Source organism: Furipterus horrens, unplaced genomic scaffold (genome assembly GCF_987537825.1).
Source record: "Furipterus horrens unplaced genomic scaffold, mFurHor1.1.pri manual_scaffold_7, whole genome shotgun sequence".
Lineage (NCBI taxonomy): Eukaryota > Metazoa > Chordata > Mammalia > Chiroptera > Furipteridae > Furipterus > Furipterus horrens.
The window spans coordinates 90,947,841-90,969,823 of NW_028327177.1; the positions used below are offsets into that span (position 1 = coordinate 90,947,841).

Consider the following 21,983-nt stretch of genomic DNA (forward strand, 5'->3'; position numbering starts at 1 on the left):
AAAGAAATAATTTTTCAATAATGTGAGTGTTATTTCTGTATATGATTTCATTATTTACAGAAGTCACATACTGAATGTTCTTATTCTCTAAATTGTATAAGATGTGGGAGATCAATGATATAAAAATGTGATGCAGGACATTTAACTTGGGAGCTCTGTCACATTGTCTGAGCTTTAGACTCTGACCCATATCTTATCAGTTGTTAAGTCACTTTACTTCTCTGAGCCTGTTTCCTTAGTGATATAATGGGGATAGAGAAGGAAAACTCTGACTCCAAAAAACCTCCGCTGCCTTGCGGCATACCTCTTCAGGGGAAAGGCTAAGGGAGTAAACCCCGACAGAAAATCCGGAGCCGGAGTCCCTGTCCCTAAGGCGGTTCGACGTTGTAGTCAACACCGGCAACTCCTGCGGTGCACCTGAAGCCAAGCTGTATTGACTCCGTCTTTCCCTTGGACCCTTCAGCTGCGAAGAGAGGGGGGGTCTGCTGCATGGGCAACAGCAGACCCTCCATATCACCCTGCCCAGGCTCTGTAGCTTCAGCTTCACTGGAGAGGACACTCCAGCGTCATCGCAAGATGTCGATTCAACACGGGAGGAGACAGATACCGTGTCACTCCCGAGTCGGACTGCACAGCCATTCTCGGCGGTGCAGATAGACTCTTAAGAAGCTACACCATCGTCTCTCAAGGCGGACGGCTGCCGACGATAATGGGGATAACAATTGTGCCTACTTCATAGAGTTGTTGTGAATATTAAATATGATAATCCTACCTGACATTTAGCTTGATGCTTGATACACATCAGATAGAGCACAATAAATGTAACCTCATAATTATGATCATTTCAGGGTTAGAAAGGACTGTAGACACTCTCCAGCATTAACAGGCAAGGAAACCACAATCAAATATTATATGGCAGATTCAAATAGGTGGTTAGGGGCAGTACCAGACTTTTGTAATTTTTCTTTTGAACCCTTAATGATTGCTCTGCAAAGTTTCTTTTCTTTTCTTTTTCTTAATTGTTCCTTAGAATTGATTCTAAGGGAAAAAACTTAATAAACATAAAAGAGGAATTGCATACCACAAAAATACTTGGGCTATGAATTTGGGTATTAAATAAGTGTGTGTGTGAGAGAGAGAGAGAGAGAGCAAACTATGGAGAAACAGAATCCCAGAGAGAAATGCTGAACCCCAGAGAGACAAAAGATAGCAGAAACACTAAGTGTGAATTGGATAACAAGAGGTATATCTTTTCAATTGAAATCTAAACATTATTAGGAAGATGAATCAGGTAAAAATTAAAAGTTCAGTAAAGTCTGTAAAAAAACATAATAATACATTAAATGTTTCTAAGACCCAAAATTCAAGAATGGGCTAGATATTAATCTGAGAGGGTCCTAAAATTTCTTATTTTAAATTTGATAACAAAAGAAACCTTGAAAAGTTTGGGTTGAGAAAAATGAAGGCACCAGGGATGAATGTACATAGTAGAAAACAATATCAAGAATATGAAAGAGAAAAATCCATGAATTTAGAATGATTAGGAAAATAAAGTGGTTGTTCATAGAAGTATAAAAGTAAAATTATTACTTACAGTAGAATTAGGTCATCCCCCACTACTTTATATACATATTGTATTACTTTGAAAAAGTAATTAGGTTCAGTTTTATTAAGGGACTAGGAATGTTAACGGAGACATATAGTTTAGGAAAGTTTTCAAGTTGACTTCAAAAAGCCTTTGATATGTGGGTAGCAATGGATCATACATATACACAAATATATGTATATAACACATTTATAGAATTCATCCAAAGGAGATAAGAAGCTGAGGATCTAGAAACAGAAATTCATACCTTGGAGAAATTGTGGGTTTCGTTCCAGATCACTGTTATAAAGTGAGTATCGCAGTAAAGCAAGTCATAATATTTTGGCTGGTGAAGGGTCTTGCCTTCAATTAAGGAAAACCAACATCTGCCAAACTCAATAAAATGAAGCACAATAAAATGAGACATGCCTGTATTTAGAAAAAAGAAGGTGAGGCAGAAAGGATAGAGGAACAAAGGAAAGGTTAAAAATCAGTGAGATATCCAAAATGGCATCAGAATTATGATGTCAGAAACTAACTTACATCTCTAGCCACCTGTCTGGCAAGGTGAATGTCTGTTATGTAAAAAGAACTGTGTTAGGAGTTTTGAGGGACATGGAAGTGGAATAACCATGAAGCTTACCCCCAAGAAGCTCACAGTTCATCAGAAAGATGACATTCATGCATCTGTTTGTTCATCTGTGCAGCATTTGTTGAGCATACATGAAATGAACTGTGTCACTCCCATGTCTAACCCTAATGGCAGGCATTGCTAATCAATCCCAGCACTCTTTCCACCTGACCCTTAATTATTGTGGCAACCTATTGGTTGAAGAGTAATTCTTATTTGCCCTTCTGGCACTTTGCTCTATTCTGCCTGAAAGGCAGAGACTGTTTCTTATTTACTGTAATATCCTGAGCACATATATCACAATACCAAGTAAATGCTCAATAAAAATGCAGTTCACTCATTAAAGTAAAACTTACCTTCTTATAGCCTTTTATCTATATTGCATATTAAATGCTCAGTATTATATCAACAGTGACCCTGTAGTTATTTTGAACTTATATATATCTAAGTCACATAAGTCATAATATAGCAGCAAAATTTAACAACCTGAATGTTAAAGTCAGTTGTTTTCCTGAATTTATGTAGTTCCTAAGGCTAACAGGGTGTACTTCTTTAAGACCAAATTATTTATGGTTTCTGGAGAGTAACTCAGTGGATACATGATCTTGTTGAACAGGAATGGAGTTCATGTCATGGAGAATTTATTAACAACTAACGGCTTTGTGAAGTTGGAAAACATTTCCAGAGTTGGGTGGGAAGGGAGAGGAAGTTATTTTAATCACTTTCATAAGTCATTTATAGTCCTGTCATCTTCCCTGTCATGAAGATTATCACTTAATTACAAGATAACATGATTTGCTGTTTAGATATCTGAGACAGAAATGCACAGGCTAGGAGCAAAGTGGAAATCAATTCTCAAAAGGTCTTGGTACTAATTAATAAAGTTAGTGCAGCTGTGTGCCTGCTGGCCCAGCCTGCAAACAGGCGCATGCTCGTGTGTGTGTGTGTGTGTGTGTGTGTGTGTGTGTATTTTACAAACATTAGATAAGCTGAGTTCTCTGGCTTCCAGGTCAGAGAGGATGGCCACTTGTAAATCCGTAAGAGATAGCTCAGACAAGTGGGAGACTGCACAGTCAGAGGCAAGTTAGGAAGGTGCCTGATCTCATGATACAGGCTTGCAAAGTCCCAGGATAGTCCCCCAGAGCATGGGCATCCAGTGGTTCTCTCCCTGACTTACCTGTGTCTATCCTGAGGTATGCAAGAAAATGGCAGATTTGATGGTTTGAACAAAGGCTGCTACTTATGGAAGAGCAAGTCTCTCTGGGAGCTGGTGTTAGCTCACATAGGAGGAAACTCATAAGCAAATGGATGTGTGGAAGTAGTAAGAGGATAGATTTCAATTCTCCCTACCACACAAAGTGGGCTTTCTGAGTGTGTCCAGAACTGGCATGGGAAAAAGGGTGGGGAACTTCTTACTACTTACACTGAAGGTCCATTTTTCAGGGACATTGTTGAGGTAAATCAGCAACACCCCAGTGTTTAAAAGAGTGTGCCCTGGATCGGGTTGACCCTGGCTTGAACCCAAGTTCTGTTGCTTAATACTTATGTGTGCTTTGTATTTCAGAGCTTTAGGGTTTTTTATTTGCAAAAGAGATATTATAATTTCACCAACCTCAGAGGTATAATTTCTGTAGAGATTGGCATGTGATATGTGTCCAGCAAATGGTAGCTGTTTGTTAAGATTTTTGTTATGATGGTGATCATTGTTAGAACTTCATGAGGGCAACAGATAATGACCTTGTTATTACATTACTCCCCAACTCCTAACACAGTGCTTGCATCAAACTCCTACTGGAGCAGAGGACACACTCAAATGAGGGTGAGCTCAGGAGGGATTCTTCATAAAGGCATTCTTTACAGAAGTGTGGCTGGTGTATAGGAACCACAGCCTCATGCAGGAATCTAGGGGGACAGCAATGGGGTTATCACCACTCAAGCCCAAAGAGATGAGAGAAGTGATCCTGCTACATAGAGAGAAACTAGGGAAGAGCAGGCTGCCTTGGGAGGAACGATGGATCTCTGTAAATGGGGACTTGACCTTCATTTTTCCTATCTGAGATCCTGCTAGAACCCTTACTGACCAGATTGCATAGGAAGCCAGATGGCAAGGGGGCCCATCAGTGTAGTCCATTCCAGTCATCCTCCCAGGGCAAAGAACAGAGCAGGAAGTGGAGGAATGAATCTAAAGGGGCAATCCCACTATCACAGTGCCTCACACATTAGGCACTCGATAAAAATGTATTGAATAAATGACGTCTCATAGTAGTTGGATTAAATGCTATTTCTTCAAACCATTGTGCTTTTAGCACTTACGTGTTCATGATTATAAAGAATGGAATGATGAAGAAAGCCCAAGTATAGCCCTCCCAAGTATCCATAATACTTTCTTTTTTAAAGTACTTTACATTATATGTGTGTGTGTGTGTCTACATTTAACTTGCACAATCTCTCTCAACAGTAGGATATTTTATCCCCATTTTACAGAGATAGAGCCTTAAGTTTTGAGAGGTTAATGAACATGTCAAAAATCATATTTAGAGTGGAGGGGAATTCCAAACCCTAGCTGCCATCCTGGTTCCATGGCCTTTTGAGATCAGCTTCTCGGAGGGACAACTGGATATCTCCCTAGAGGGGATTATTGATCTGACTCAACATGCTTCCCATTTTTGGACTTGATGGTTAAATGAGCTCGGTGCATAATATTTGAATTGTTTTAGCTATATCTAACACATTTCTCCATAGGGGTACCCATGAGAATCATCTGGAAACTTAATAAAATGCAGAATTTGGGGCTCCTCGCCAGGTCTAATCTGTTGGGTTGGATTCCAAGCAAGATCCTCAGGGGATACTGTAGCTGGCTTGGTAGTGGACTCTGCTTTTGTGAACCAGTAATGTGGATTAAACTCCTTATTTTGCAAATGAGAGAAATAAAGCCCAGAGAGTCAGAGTGACTATTTCATTAGCACAAAACTAGCTGCTGTCAAACATGGGTATCCATGTTGACAGTAAATAAATTCAACACTAAATAAGAATAATGTTCCCTAAAGAGTATAACCTAAACCCTGGCTGGTGTGGGTTAGTGGATTGAGCACCAGCCTGCAACTTGAAAGGTCTCTGGTTTGATTCCCAGTTAGGGCACATGCCTGGGTTATGGGCCAGGTTCCCAACTGGGGGTGTGCAAGAGGCAACTGATAGGTGTTTCTCTCTCACACATGGCTGGTTTTCTCCCTCCCTTCTTCTCTCTCTCAAAAATAAATTAAATAAAATTTGAAAACAGTATAACCTAAGAATGGGTGCATAAAGCTTGTTTTACTGAAGTGATGCTTTGTAGATGTGCTTCTGATAGGTAAATGTGAATTAGATCAGCGATCCCTAGATTTTTTGTCACTAGGGATCAGTTTCATGGAAGACAATTTTTCCTCAGATAGGGTAGCAGGGATGGTTTGGGGATTATTTTAGTGCATTACATTCAAGCTCACCACCTGCTGTGTGGCCGGGTTCCTAACAGACAGTACCAGTCCTTGGGGACCCCTGCATTAGATGACACTTTGATCAGAGACAATTCAACCTAACAACAGATATTGATTTAATGCATATAACTGAGTAAAACACTGCTCCCTACATCTACATCATTTTCAAAGGCAGGTTAATGGAACTGCCTAGCAATCTTGTTGTATTTCAGTTGGATATGGTTTGGATTATAAGAATAGGTACCCAAAGATGTGGAAAGGCACACTCATCAGTAAAAACAGAACATTCACTTTTGGTTAGTAAGGTAGACATTTTTATTAATGAACTGGATTTTAGAGCAGATACCAACTAGTTCAGGAAATAAAACTTCAACTGTAGGATTAACACAGGGAAGCTAAAGATCTCCTCTAGTCTTCAAACTGGTCTTGTGTCTCTAGGAATGAGATACAGTGCCTAAAAAAAAAATTTAAAGCATTTTTCTTGATAGAAGTGAGAATTCAAATAAAATTGAGTGGCTGATAGGAGTATATTCATGTAACAAATATTTCTAAGTGTCTCTCATTCCAAGTAGGATTACTTCTAAAGTATAATGATAGGTTATAAGTTATTTTAACAGCACTTGCAATGAGCTGCTTAATCCACTAAATTTAAAGTGGGTACCGACTTTCTATCATGATTATACAGATAAAGTTGACACAGGAGAATTTCATAGGTAGCTGCTGGAGCAGTTACAACAGTGTCTCTCTACTGATCATTTAAACATCTCTTTCAACAAACTACCTGTACTGGTGTTAAAATACATTAATTCTTTACTTTCTCAATCTAGGCAACAATATTTCCTATAATGTCTTTAGTGAGTCTGGGTATATGGTACATTTATTTTTTATTTTTTGTAAAGAAATTGCTTTTGTACATTTGCTCCCCATGCTGTGTTTACTGAATTTAGTCAGGCTCTTACGGAAAGATAATTCAAAGCCTGTTATTAAGACAATGGCTTTGACTTTCAAATGAGTTTATGTCTTTAAGGGTAGTTTTCAGCAGATGTTAAATCAAATTTAGCATCCATTATGAAACACTGAATCATACTTTATATTTCAGTAATGATAACAAATGATCGCTTATCTCATGTTCTTCTCATTTGTACTACTTCTCATCTATCTTGCTAATACTGTGAAGATTTATTAAATGAACAAGTGTCCAACTATAACTGTTAATATCAATAGCATCTTTTTATATTTTCTCTTGCTGCCTTCCTTTTCCATGCTTGCTTAATCCCAATGTAATGTAGGTTTAAAAGTAATAGTTTTTCTTATTCTGAAATGATAATTAACAGAAAACTAGTCAGTTAGCAATAAAATTATTTCAATGAAACTATGCAATTATACCAGACCATTACACGGCAGAGGATTTGCTATGTGCTTAGCACTGGAAGTGAAGATCTTTTTAACCAGAGTGAAACAGGCAATTTTAAAACTCTAGAAACATTTCAGATCCCTTATGACTTAAAATTGCTACTTGTGCAGAAGTTTAAATCACTTGAGTAAATTTGTTATTTAATCTTTAAAGTTTAACTAACATTTATTCTTCTTTCCTAAGTGCTTCCTATTGCTATAAATTGTAAGGAGTTGCTTCTATCTTTCTGTAAGATTTTACTGTGGATCTTTAGCTCAACTTCCAAACCTATAACTTCTGCCAAGCCCCCATTTCTGTAAGAGGTGAGGTTCCACCATATTGTCCCTTCTCACAGGTTCTAACTATGGATCCCTAACTTTCCTTTGTGTCCTAAATTGAATGTTTTTAGGCAATGGCTCCATTGTCCTATTAAAAAATTCTCTTAGATGTTTAAACCTCTTGTGACCTTGTTCCTAAACTCTTTTTAGCTAACCCCTAGGTTTCTACCCCAGCCTCCTGGTTGAGTTCCAAGACATTTATGTTTTTCTTGAATCCATCTTGCATTCCCAGTAAAACTAATCTTGCTCAGTCTTCATGATTCCTAGGTTTATTTTGTGAACTCAGAAGTTCTTTGAAGGCAGGGATTCAACATAAACTTGTTCCATATTCTCCCAAATTCTTGCTCTGCATCAGATGACACCTATAAAATCTGATCTAATGAGGTGGTTGTAAGCAAAATTTCTTTTTCAATGGTAAGCACTAACACAAGGTATTATTTTAATAATAATTATAATAATAATATTAATAATAGTGACCATTTGCTGAGCTTCTTCTCCAGGTTGGTGTTTTATGTATATTACTTGTAGTTGTACCATCCCTGAAAGGAGGAAGTTATTTCTTCTTGGAATAATGGTTTCTTTCTAAAATAATCAGCAGTGCAATCCAATTGACAATCCTGTTCTGCCACTTACTATCTCTTTTATCATATGTTTTATCATAGCATGCTCCTGAATTCTCAAGAACACAAAAATTTTTATCTAGGTGATGAAGAGTATCTTTTGTTGTTTTTTCCAAATAGGAACTAATGGACTTTGGATCTGTTTGGATTTACTGTTGACAGAAATTAAATTATTTTTTGGCTGCCATTAAAAAGAGAAAAATTCAAAAATTTTTGTGCATTTCTGTAATTTTTTCTCTCATAACGTAAAGTTTTCTAGGCACTCTGTTTTATATTTCTCATAATGCATAGGAAAATGACTTGCATTTGCAGGCATAATAAGTGATGCTGTGAATAAATAGTAACATGAAACAAAATATTTAAAACATTTTTTTTTCTTTGTTAACTAAAATCTGACCAAATTTTGAGGAGCATTGGGAAGAGGGGACTGTGGTTTATGCCAAGTAAAAGTTGGACTTTTCTAGTTCATTTGTGAGATACTGTATAGAATCAGAACTGTGGAGTGGAGTTCCAAGAGCAGAGGCACAGAAAAGGGGTGTAACTCATGGGGCCAGTTGTATTTCATTGCAGGGTTGGGCATCTTCTGATGGGAGGGCTGAGGTGCAGGGCAAAGCCTTCTTTTATCAGGATGGAATTAACCCAGATGAAATGAAACCTTGAAATGATCATGCTACTTTGTGAAGCCCTCGATGGCATGGGGATGGATTAACACAGAGGAGGAAATAGCAGGCTGAGTTAGGGCTTCATTGATATTTTTATGCTTTTCCCTATGTCACCTTGGTCACCATTTCCTGATCCACAGGGATGTTGTAGGGATATAATAAAAATGCATTTAAAGTGTTTAAAGTGTTGCCGGGTAGAGATCTAGGACTTAAACTCCTTTTATTTTTATAATTATAAAAATGCATATCAATGTATTATTACATATTATAGTTATATTAGTAGGTATATATACTTCAAATTATTATATTTTATTTAGAAACATTAATTATAATATAAACTAATAATAATAATAATGTTGGATATAAAGCTTTGACTTCTTACAAACATCGTCACTAAGGCTAGTGAACCAATACAGGGCTAATTTAAATTGCTCATTTTTTAAGTGGTTCAGGTAATGAAGACATGATCAATGATTAAAAGAAATTATTGCAACCCCCCCAAAATTTCAAGATTCTTTAACATCCTTTAAGGATTTCTGGAGGTGTAATAGAGAAGGAAACCCTTCAAGATCCCCTAGGATTTTAGGTAGAAGGCCTTTGAATATTGCTATGTCAAAAAGAAGGAAACATTATTTAAAATGCTTCATTAAACATAATGTAAATCTATGTGAAGACTGGTATATTGTAAAGCTTGTTCAGTGTTCTATGAATAAATGGTCAGAATCACCTAGTTGAAGAATAATTAGGCAGGAATTCATAAACTGAGACATCTGAGCAACCTCCACCCTCTTTCCAGATCCTAAAGAAGGGAGAATGAGTACTTGTGTTGAAATTTGTTATCAATGCTTGGTGTAATGCTGAAGATGATATTGAGTAATTTGTACTAGGCTATTCCAATAAAAAGTTCATATAGAATGTTGCCCATTTGATCCACAATTAGACTTATATTCTCAACCCTATGGTAAATTTTTACAATCCAGTCCTCACTGATGTCATACTCTTAATCAAAGAGAAAAGATTGTGCACCATCACATAATATTAGTCCAAATTATGCCATCCCTGGTGGAACCTAATAAAAATCTGCAGGTGCCCATAACAGGACTAAGAATTTCAGTTCAATTAAGTTTTATTTATAATATCTTTAATCTATGGTCATCTGGATTCAGAATCACTTCTGGCTTTGTTAAGGACTTGGTGCTGGCTAAATACCTGCTATGTGCAGTGCGCAATAGTCTCTGTTGTCAAGAAGCTTATTGTCTGTTTGAACAGAAAGATGGGCACACATGTGGCTTTTGGCTGTTCCCTGGGCTGGCAGTCCTCCCTGCCATGATAATGCTTACTAAAGTGGGAGAACTTGATTTTGAAGAGAAGACTGGAAAAATTTGATGGACAATGTGATCTTTGACCTGGACCTTGAAAGTTTCAACTAGTAGAAATCTAGCAAAAGGCTGTACATTCTAGAAATAGAACATTGGACTGATTAACCAGGGAGGAGGTAGATGTCAGCTTTGAGACTAGAAGGTAAGGACAGTGACATTTCAGAGGACCCTAAATGCCACTGGGGAGCCACCAGAGGTTTTAAGGGGGAAGTAACAGGATATGAGGGCATATGTGGCCACACTGTGGTTGATTGGTTAGTGCTGCAGTAGAGGGAACAGCTGAAGCAGTAAAACTGGGAAGGAGAGAAAGGACTGAAAAGATAAAAATGGAGTTACCAGTACTAAATGAGTGGTTAGTGCTGACAGTAGGAGGCAGGCATTCGCCAAAATTATTTCCAGGTTTCTAGCACAGGTGAGTCTTGATTTTCTTAAATGAGATATTGACAAGAAGCCATACAAAGACAAAACTAATTAAAAGGAAGCCCTGTTTCAGAGAAATTACACATATATAATATGCACCCATACCATACTTCCTTATTCTGTGATGCTGTTGGTTGTAAAATTACCATTGATTTTATAATATTTTTGGGGAAAAAAGAATACCACTATACTAAACACATAAATAAATTGTAAGATGCATCTCTACTTATGTTAAAAATGTAAAAATAGGTATCTTAAAATTTAGGAAATATGGCAATAATCCTTCAGTTATTAGTATTTACTAACTTCTAGCTTGCTAGACAATTAAATAATTATAGCAGTGCATACTTTTTAGTACTAGAATTCAGTTCTCAACTCTTGCTGTATACTAAATCTCTGTGACCTTGGGAAAGTCACTTCACCTCTGGGTGGTGTGGAGGGATCCAAGATTCTAAAGTGCATTGGGAGAAAAAACACTAGAGGAAGCCCTTGATGTTATCAGACCTTCACTATGTCATTTACCTCTTAGCCAATCCTATCATTCAAATTAAAATAAATGATCCCTCAAATGCTATCTATATTTGAATTTTAGAAAGTTCAATTTTAAAAAATTCAAAAGAAATTATCAAACCTATCTGCACATTCACCTTCACTGTGAATTTTGTTAAAAGATATAAAAGAATAATATCCTGGGTCTCACATTCACCTCCTGAATCAAGATTTTGGAGGAATGCAACTCAGAATCCCATCTTTTCAACAAACTCTGCAGGTGATTCTGATGTACAAGCAGAATTGCTATGCAAGCAAGGTGCCTGGGTAGTCTTACTTGAACTCTAAGGGGTCAGGGGAATGGCATGGTATTTGGTGGTCTTTCCTGCTGTTTGAGCAGCCTGAAATTTGTGTAGAGGGGGCAGGAGACTTCTTTCTGTTCACTGGTGGTCTCTACAGTCCCACATCTTCTAAACCTTCATCTTTTATCTTTGCAGCCAACTTTTTAATGTAATCTGCTTGTGTTAACTCTCTGAGTGTATTTTTTTACTGGACACTCAACATTGGCCAATGTTAGTTCTTCATCATTTGCTTTATTACAGGTTTAATAATTTAAAAGGGCACATCTTAGACATAATTCACAATTCTCCCAATTAATCATAGCATGCTCCTGAATTCTTAAGAACATAAAAATTTTTATCTAGGTGATAAATGTGCCTTTTGTTGTTTTTTCCAAATAGGAACTAATGGACTTTGGATCTTTCTGGATTTACTGTTGACATTATAAGACAGGAATACTAATAATTAAATCTGCAATAAAATTAAAACATTTTTTTGCCACACAAAATTATTCTAAATTTCAAATAGGAGAATGCAGTTTGAAGTTGAACTTTCATACTCTCTTCAAGGACCTCTTCTATTATTTACCCAATTTGTTACTCACTAAATACAGATATTTAAAATGATTTGGTCCCTAGAGATCCCAGGCCTGTAAAGAGATCATCTTTCCCTCTGGACCTCAAAACTGACTACTGGAAATTTTATCATCATCCATTTAGTCTTATGCATATTAAAATTAAGCAACTAATTATCTTTAGTTCTAATCCACTAAGCCTGTGCAGTTTACATCTGGGATTCAGTTCATCTTTTTGCTAACTTTCTAATTTAAGGATTGGGATATAGTGGATCTCCCTAGAAGACATATTTAACAAAGATTATTTTTTGTATTTAAATCTTCTTTTTAAAAAATTATTGTACATTTTGTGCAACGTTTTCATAACATTTTCAGCTGTAACTATTTTTTCCAAGAGAGAGATTGCTAGCAATAAGTTACCTTTTTGATTTCTGAAAAATAGGTAGTATATCAAAATTACCTATAACACCTAATAATGTTCAAATAAATAGAAAAATAGTCATTTGCCATATGGTATGATTTTGGTTGCTGTGCCCTTTCTCCTTGGTTAAACTATCCTACCTGCTTGCCTAAAATTGCAATTACTTTAAAATTGGGGACACCTTTTATTTCACCACTGAAGACTGGGTAAATTGAGTATGTAATTACCAATGCTGAAGTGTTAGTTCCTGGGCCCTAGTTCACACTATGTTGTAAAGAGTGACAGAACTCCTTCCCGAGTAGTAGTCTTTGATGGGTTCTAAAAAATGGAATCACTGTCTGGAGGAAGCTGAGAAAGAATGGAACTACATAATTGGTGGAGAAACAAGAAAAGGGAGGCACTGAACATGGACTTTATTGTTTTTATTGAAGCCTGGCACTCAAGTGTAAATCTTGATGTTCACTGCTGAGAAAACCTTCTCACTGTTATACCAGATGGGGCTCCAGCCTCTTGTACATGCAGCTTATAAGCCACCTTTTCTGAGAAGCCTTCGTATAAGTTCCGATGCCATTATGCTTTGATTTCTACTTTACTTACATTACAAACATTTTTACGAATATTTGCCTCTTTCCCAGAATATTCTATAGTGTCAGGAGTTATTTTTGTCTTTAATGCTATTTTCTATCACAGTCCCTTAGCACAATACAATGGTTTACAGTAAATGTTGACAGGTTTAATATACCTAGAGAGTATTTATAATGTCATTGAATGTTTTCTAATTACAATTTCAATTTATTAAAGAATATTTGAAAAATGCAGAAAAGAAAAAAGTTAGCATTAACTCTACTTTTCATATATAACCATTTTTACCATTCAGGTGAATTTTCTATTAGTGCTTTTTTTCTATTTATAGATAAATGCAAACATCCAAATTTATGTATATACTATAGATCTTTTGTATACAGTATTTATTAAATGCCTGGCAGAGGGGTGGCAGGTTTATCCTTTGAGTGTTCTAGAGAGAACATTCTTTCAAAATTGTGTACTTTTTATGTATTGTGTTGTTTTAGTTTGTAAACTAACCCTACAGAAACTAACAGGGGAATGCTAGGAGAACTCAGGTGTTAGAGGTTAGCCTTAACTAATAGCCTTGACTGCTGCTGTTGTCCATTCTGCTCCTACATGTAGACTCAGCCCAGGTAGCTGACTTTTCTCTGTGCTGTAAATGAACTTACCATTTTCATTTATCCTCACTCAAGTTAGAGAGGTTGGCCAAAAGCAACATTTCTCAGGATAGGTGCACTCATGTGATATTGGCAAGTGAGAGTGAGGAGGAGGCCATCTTTTAGCAACTTGTGCTGTTTCTGCTAGAGAGTGTGGCTGTGGAAATGTTGCGGTTCCCTGCAGTTGTGATTCTGTATCCATTCTCCAGCTTTCTCTGATCTGGCTTCCTGAGATTTGAACACAGCTATCAACATGCCTTCTTCACTTTTCTGCATGTCCAGGGGCAGGTGTATTGGTGGCAGTTTCTTACTTTCATTATGGCTCTGCGTGGTCTCAGGGGGAGGGCAGGTGAGGGGGGCTCCTTGTAACTCCCCTGTAGTTAGTGTGATATTGTTCTGGGAATTCTTGCTGGAGATTCAGTCTACAGCCTATTCCTTCAGCCTTTCCAATAATTTTTAACTCCCCCCTCCCCATAAAATCCCACCTGCTTAAAATATCAGGAGTGAGTTCTGATTCTTATACTTGAACCCAACTGGTACATTGATGCCTCTGTAGAGCAAAGAAAAGAACTAACTCATACTAGATAACTTTCTTGATCCACTTATCATATTGTGTTATATGAGACAATAATTCCCCTTATTGCACAAGCCAGTTTTAGTTGGGAGTTTCTGATTTTTGCAGCTAAAAGTAATTTTTAGAGTTGAGAAGGAGCAAACCTGCAAAGACGTTGGGGAATGGTGTTTTGAGTACAGAGTTGGGTTATATTTAATTTGAGATGTTTCTTAGAAGTCCAGGTGGGGATGCCTGGGTAGTTTGTGGCTGTACAAGTCTAAACCTGAGCACAAAGGTTGGGTCTGCAAGGACAAAGCTGTGGTAGGTCAAGACCTAGGCTAAGGCAGAGCAGAGATAGGGACTGCTTATTCATTTCTTTCATGTGTAGTTTGACAGATTTTTTTTACCTCTTTGTAAATCAGTGTTCTCTTCTTTTTAGACAAAAGCATTGAATTTAAAAATAATTAAAAAATACAAAACTTCAAATGTGTTTTTGTGTGTGTGTGTAAAATGTAATGTAAATGAAAATTACTTCCCAAATGACCATTAAAGAAAAATATTAAAAAAAAAAAAAACAATTAACCACATTGCTGTAAGAAAACTCATCTGCTTGGGTTGGCATCATCTTCCTAGAGGCTCACTGGGAGTCTATTGAACATTCACATTTTTGGAAGGATGTCACCGTCAACTTTTATTACTGCACTTTAACTGTACCCTCAGTTGAAGAGGATTGTCATCTTATCAGAGGGCCTCTTTTTAAAAAAAAAAAAAAAAAAAAAAAAATATATATATATATATATATATAGTTTGTTTGTTTATTTATTTTTAGAGCGAGGGGACCTCCAACTGGGGACCTGATGTGCAACCTAGTCATGTGCCCTGACTGAGAATCGAACCAGGGACACTTGGCTCCAAGGCTGACGCTCAATCCACTAAGCCATGGCAGCCAGGGGACAGAGGGCCTCTTTTTAGCTTTAACTACTCTCTTTGCTTCTACCTATTCTAGATTTAAGCTATGTCTTTAATATTCATTTACATTCATTGTAAGTGACTTCTAAAACTGATCTAAATTCTGAGCACAGACTATTCCAAAGACACTAAAAATCAATATTCAGTGGCATTCCTTGGTAGGGGAACAATTTATACTTTTTTTTCCTTTTAGTATAGCAGACAACTCTTTAGTATAATTGACATGCAGCAGAGCTTGCCCCTGACTTCACGGATGTGCTAATTATTTCCAACTCACATTTTGGGAGCTGCATTCTGACGGACTCTCCTAGTCTTTGGTGACTGTCCTAAGGGGTAGGTGGAATAGATAAAACTCAGCAGGAATTAGGAAGGGAATGTTGTGATGTATATAGAACAGAAGCTTTTGGTTAAATATATTTAGACATGAAAGTTTCAGTAAATCTTAAAGCCAGTCATAAAGCCCTAAACTGGTAAGAAATTTTGAGTCATTTTATGCCAATCTTCCTTCTTTAACCAGGTGACAGTGACCAGGTCTCAACCTTGATGAACATTGAAATTAAAAAAAAGGAATAACTGCATTAAACTATCTATATGTAACACATGGTGCTTGCTATCTTAGATAATTCATTTCAAACATCCTTATTAAATAGTATTAATATCTATCTTTTAAAGATAAAGCAACTGAGGCTCAGAGAGATCAAGGGACTTATGTAAGAACACACACCTAACAAAAGGCAGAAAGAGGATTTGAATTCAAGTAAGGTTAGTGGAAGCCCACCTTCTTTACACCACTAAAGATAGTATATGTCTTGTGACCTCGATTCTCTTAGGAAAAGGAGCCTCTTACCTCCTCCCTCAGGCATTCTTTTGAGTCCTTTGGTCTTGATGGAAAAATCGCATAAATGTTATAGAAAGCTGGGACTGTAGTGATTATTTAGTACATCTTTGTGTTCTAGGGAAAAAAGATAATCAAATGAGTTGGGAGGTTGTGACTCTGCCTCTCTTCCCCACTTAGAGTCACACAGTGTGTTTTCCTATTACATGCTCAGAAAAGTTTTGACATTTAACATAGCATTTTCCACATCTATTGACCAGATACTTGTATCATCATTCTACAGGTAGTCCAACCACCTCAAATCACAAGACAGGACACTAAGAACAGAAAGGTCAACAGGGTTGTCCTTGTGATACATAGGTTTTGTCCTCTAACATTCCCAGGAGTTTTTCAGAAAGCAGCTATGGAAACAATCTGCTTAAAGTCCCACTGTAGACAATTATAACCTTATTTAAAGAAGGGAGAGGGGAAGTACAGCTTATATGTCATTGGCTTACTTCTGGCTGCTGCTGTGGGTTAGCAGCTGAGTGAGGTGAGGAGGAGGAACCAGCCTGTGAAGAAAGGCTTCGCCTACAGAAAGATAAGCTTTGTGCAAACACAAGCAGGCTAGCTGGTGAGAGGCCTCCAGGTCCCTGGAGTTCCACTTGCACGTTTTTCCTTGCTAAATCTCTGTGATAGAGGACATTTATTTACACATAAGCCATTTTTGCAGCATTTAAGAAAGCCATTAACCACTTGCTTCTGTTTTTCTCGTAATATATATCCAGTTCTTTCTTTGTTCCGTTTTGCCAGACCTGCTGGGACTTAGAAGAACCTGGAACAGGAACCCTAAATGCTGTAATCCTTCCAGTTACTTGGCCCAAGAAATATCTCTATTTATGTAATTTATGTTCTCTTTAGGAAAAAACCAGAGATGGATTTGTTTTTTGTTCTTTGGGGGTTTATTTTGTTTTGTTTTGTTTTTTTATTTTTGGCATTCCCTAAGACTCACTTATAGAGTGAAAATGGGAAATTATTTCATTTTTGAAATTGTGTTTTATGGAGCTCAATACCCTCTGAGATGCATGAGACGACATAAAAAGATCAGATGCACATACTGCTGACAAAGTCCTCATGTGAATGACATTAACTGAAGAACTAATATTTCTTCCCAGGCTCTTCTGCTGAACTGAGAAAATCAGGCCTGTTTTAATATGTGAAGGGGCGGAGGAGGAAGTTCGTGGCTGGAACGCCTTTCTGCTTTGCCGATCCGGTCCCACCTCCCGCGCCTGTCAGTGCAGCTGGAGTAGAATGAACAGTGTGTGAGGCTCCTTGAGTTCAGAAGCTTTCAGTTGGCCCTCTGCAGACCAGTTCTGGTTTTCTTGAATAAAAGGGGGAATTCCTAGGTTGACAATAAGAGAACACAAATCAATGAGTAGCTGAGAGACAAAGTTGAGGAAATAGAAGGAACCGAGAGGATTAAGGGTCAAGAAAGGAGAATGACAACAAAGTTTAGCAGATCAGTTGGCCCAGGAGGCCTCTGTGCTGCAGGCCCTGATGGGGAGACAGAAGGAGAGGATCTGGCTGGTAGTGGGAGAGGGCACTTCACACCCATCCAAGGGTCAACACAACAGAAATAATGGCAAAGTAGACTGGACGCTGGGGGGTGACTACTGGATAGGCAGAAAACCACAAAACAAATACACAGAAAACCTGACAACAGCTCCCCCGAGGGAGCTACACAATTTAACTGACTTTTTGGCTTAAACAACTTTTGAGGTAACTCTGAAATAGTTTTAAGCACCCTTTGAAAAGTTGCTCTTGTAAGTACAGATTCTTAAACTGTGTTTAAACCTCTGGTCTGTCTAGTCTAGTGATTTTCAACTAGTGTGCTGCAAGAATTTTCAAAACATGAGATCCCTGACTATTTAGTCAGGGGCACTAAGCTCTTTTTCCTTAGGTTGTCAAATAAAAAATAACAACAGCCTACACGACAATAATTGTCCATTGTCAATGAATCAAAATTTTACTATTTTTTGTCAGATTGGCAAAAAATGTAATACATTTTTTGGTGTGCCAAAGAATTTCAGTTATTAGTTTTTGAGTGCCATGACATGAAAAAGGTTCAAAATTGCTGGTCTAGTCAATTTGAGGGATATCTTTAAACAACTCAAATGAAAACATAATGCTGTGTTATAGAGCAACCCCAAAGTGGACTCACTGAATTAGCTTTTAAGCTAATTTTCCTGGCATGTTACATACAATCAAAATAAAGCAAAGCCAGTCTCCAAATCCATAAAACTGAATTAAGGTTAAATTGAGCAATCTGTCAACATAATCAAACTAGTATATATATGAAGATGAAGGCTTTGGGTACTCTAAATGCCCTCTCAAAATGTCCCCAGAATAGTGTGTGTGTTTTAAATAAATGATTGAAATTGATATTTCTATTCAAATAGATATTGCCTTTCAAAGCAAACTTAGAATGTCAGCATAGAGGAAAACCTTTCTGGTATTTATAAAAAATCATATTCAAAACTATCTGCATATATACAATATCTATGTTAATTTCCTTCTTGGTAGGTTACTCTGATAATAGTCTGAATTGTATAATCTATAAGAAAACCTATCTGTAACAAGGTAGTTTACTGTGAAGTTCTATCAATGTTATAGTCTCTGGTTGTGTAAATTGATTCAACCACCACAACAGAATCCTTTGACAAAAAAAAAAAAAAAAGTATTAAGACATTTAAAGGTCAAAATTTGCTTAATCAAATAGTCATTTTCCTACTTTTGTAAATATTGTACCAGTTTATCTTCAAATGCATGTAAGATATGAGTTTTAAAAATTTAGTCACCATCATAAACCCATTGTGAATTACCACTCATCTTTTTTAGTTATATTTTGACATAAATATAGGAAAGGCCTATATTCCAAAACTGTTTCATTTCTTTATTAAAGAGCATTTTTCACTAGAAAGTTTCACATTTCCAAAGGGTGGCAAGTTAAAAAGATCAGGTCTGGGTACAGCCTTCAGGGTTCTGTAGTGCCCGAGAGCTGAGTGTTCCCGGCCCTGCATCAGCACTGCGGCTTTTACAGCACTCTGGGAAGAGAGAGACCGGTGTGGCAAGTACCCCGGGCACACTGAGCGGACAGACAGGCTTGGGGATTCTTGTCTCTTCTGAGTAGCCTGTGGCTGGGCACCTAAGACTCTGTTAGTTTGCATTAGAATTCTTGTTTTCAAAAATTCATCCCTTACTATTAATTTTACTACCCCTTTTCTTTTTCAACATAATGTTGAGAGTTTCTACAGTGAATATAAAATACTTCAAGATAGGCTTTCAACTAAAAAATCCACATTTACCTTGTTATTATAAATTGGGAATTGAAAATTTGGGTATGAAAGCTGTATCTCACATTTCTGTCTTGCTAACATATTTAATTATACATAACATCAGAGGAAGTTAGCTCAGGGTAAAGCTAATTAAGAGATGTTTCTTTATAGATATCATTTGTTAGCTGAGTAGAAAGCACAGGTTTGGTGTCTCCTTCTTCTATGTTTCACTCTGTTCCCCAAATCAGGCATAAAAAGTCAGATGAGCTCTGGTCCTCTACATTTTAAATATAACTTCCAGCAAACTAGAAAAGCCACAAGTATCTCAGTCTCAAATAATATTTCATTGTTTGTGATTTACCAAGTATTTTGTTCCATATTAGTACAGAACACAAAAGATACATTTCTATATTTAAGATTATTGAGAGGCTGTGTGTGTGCACACATACACGTGCATCTATGTGCATTTATTTCTAAGGACTGTACAGTAGCAATGAAATCTTAGCATCTGTAAAATAAAGTTGAGATCGGTTTTAATGTAGGATAGGCAGCCTATATTCTGGATCAATGTTTTTTCTGCACTTAAAAGAAGAACGTTTTTAAGCCTTTTCCTGAAGAGTTTTATACCCAAACAATATTTCATCTTTGGTAGTTATAGGAGAAACAGAGTAAGTAGTCTTTTTAAAAAAATTTTTTAATGTATTGATTTGAGAGAGAGAGAGAGAAAGTGTGTGTGTATGGGGGGAGAGAGGGAGAGGGAGAGAGAGAGAGGTTTGTTGTTCCACTTATTTACGCATTCAACAGTTGATTATTATACGTGCCCTGACTGGGAACTGAACCCACAACCCTGGCATATTGGGATGATGCTCCAAACAACTGAGCTACCTGGCCAGGTCAGAATAAGTGGTCTTAATTAAAAGGGCAATGCTTTACTGTACAAGTGTGAAGTATGGGGAGCAGTCATGCAGCCAGATGTTGAAGCACACAATTTAAGCTTAATTGAGCTTTTTTATTGTTGGATTTTAATTTTATTTTAAAACACATTAAGACAGTAAGAGCTTCAAGAGAGGAATTTAAGAACCCTCTTTGACTGTGGATTTAACTGACTATATAATGCTGGCGGAGTTTGAAAGAAATAACACTTTCCTTTCTGAGAAGGGGGTTCTGTTCCCCTGACAACTAAATTTCATGGATTCTTGGTGACTTAAGTGGCTACATTTGATCTCGGTTTTGGTGAGGTTGCTGGTGTCTCTGGTTTTCTTTATGGGCAACAAAATAAAATGTGATCTGGCTTCAAGGGAAGTCTGCAAAGGTCTCCATTTCTCTTTCTGATCTTACATTCTCGAGGATCATTAATTAAATTGGGCTTTATTTCAGTATTTATAAATACTGAAGTCATGTTCAGTTATGAACAATGAAGTTCTCATCCCTAATCTTCTACTGATTGTTCTTTTAGTATCATTATGAACTACATTGCACTTGTCATTGATAAAAATATTAACAATAAAGAACAATAAAGATCACTCTCTTCCTCTCTCTCTCTCCTCTCTTTCTTTGCCTCCTTCCCTCCTCTCTCCCTTTCCTTCTCCCTCCCTCCCTTTCTCTTTCTCTTGTCTACAAGCCAACTGATTGTTATAAAAATTATGGTTTAACTCATTCTCCCTTTAAGACTTTTACATTGTGTGTTCGACTTAGTCTTTATATACTGGTAATATAGAGTCATTTGGAAAGATTAAGGTGATTCAAAGAAAGTTACAACCAAGGCATTGAATGAGGACACTGAATACCAAATAGGTTTCTTTATGTCAAGTAGGTTTTATCACAGAGTTGGCATTTAATGAACACTGGTTGGTTGATAATGGGTTGGCAAAGTGATTTTCTCAAGGCTACATAACCACTTGGTGAACACTAAATAAAAAGTTACCTTTGTGTCTAGTCTGTAGCATACTGGTTTGGTGGCACTTTTTCTTTCAAAGCGATTTCTGGTTTTTCTGCTATAGTAAGTTTGGAAAAGAGTCTATCTTTCTTGCTCCTGTCCAGAAGAAAAGAAGCAAAGAAAAAAAATAGAAAGAAAGAGCCATTTAGGGAGAAGGGGATGTAAATTTGAAACAAGAAGGTGAGTACATATCAGATAAAAGTATAGGATTTGCTTTCTCTCTGCCTCAAGGGTATCTTGCAAGGAAGGGAACCAGATATGCCTTCTAATTCAGAAAACAATCTGCTTTTCAGAAATGATAGTATTATACTCATGCAAGATATTATTAAAATTGGTTGTAACTTAATATTCAAGTAAAGGACAAAGGAAAATTATTCACTGGGAGGAGGCAAATATGTACAACGTATTTATCACATACAGATGTGTCTGTCACCAGAGGAACAGAGGAGAGAGCTACCTAGAAAGGAGAATATGTGAAAAGAATGTGCTGGATCAAGGTGGGAGGTATGCTCTGTGATATTTTTTTTTTTAAAGAAGCAATGGGACCATATGCTTCATAATTTTCATGTTGCAAGGGTGAATAATATCAACTGTTACATGTGTTCATAAAGAAAAAGTTTGGGGATTGTTCAACTTTTGACAGTTCTCCCATAGAGTGCTTTCTCAAATGCACAGTGTGTATGAACAGTTAAATGTATCCTTAACTATAACTATGATTTTAGCAAACACAGGACTTGAGTACTTTGGTATGTAGGTGTGGTAGGTGTGTTATTTCTCTTTATTTAAAAAATCATCCTGCATATCCTTTTTATTTTATTCACCTTTGAATTCT

At 36.9% G+C, this 21,983-nt stretch overlaps 1 protein-coding gene across 1 annotated transcript in view; it reads left to right on the plus strand.

Moving 5' to 3' along the window:
- Positions 1-21,983, plus strand: part of FHIT (fragile histidine triad diadenosine triphosphatase) — a 954,345-nt gene that overhangs the window by 555,743 nt on the left and 376,619 nt on the right. The window lies entirely within an intron of this gene.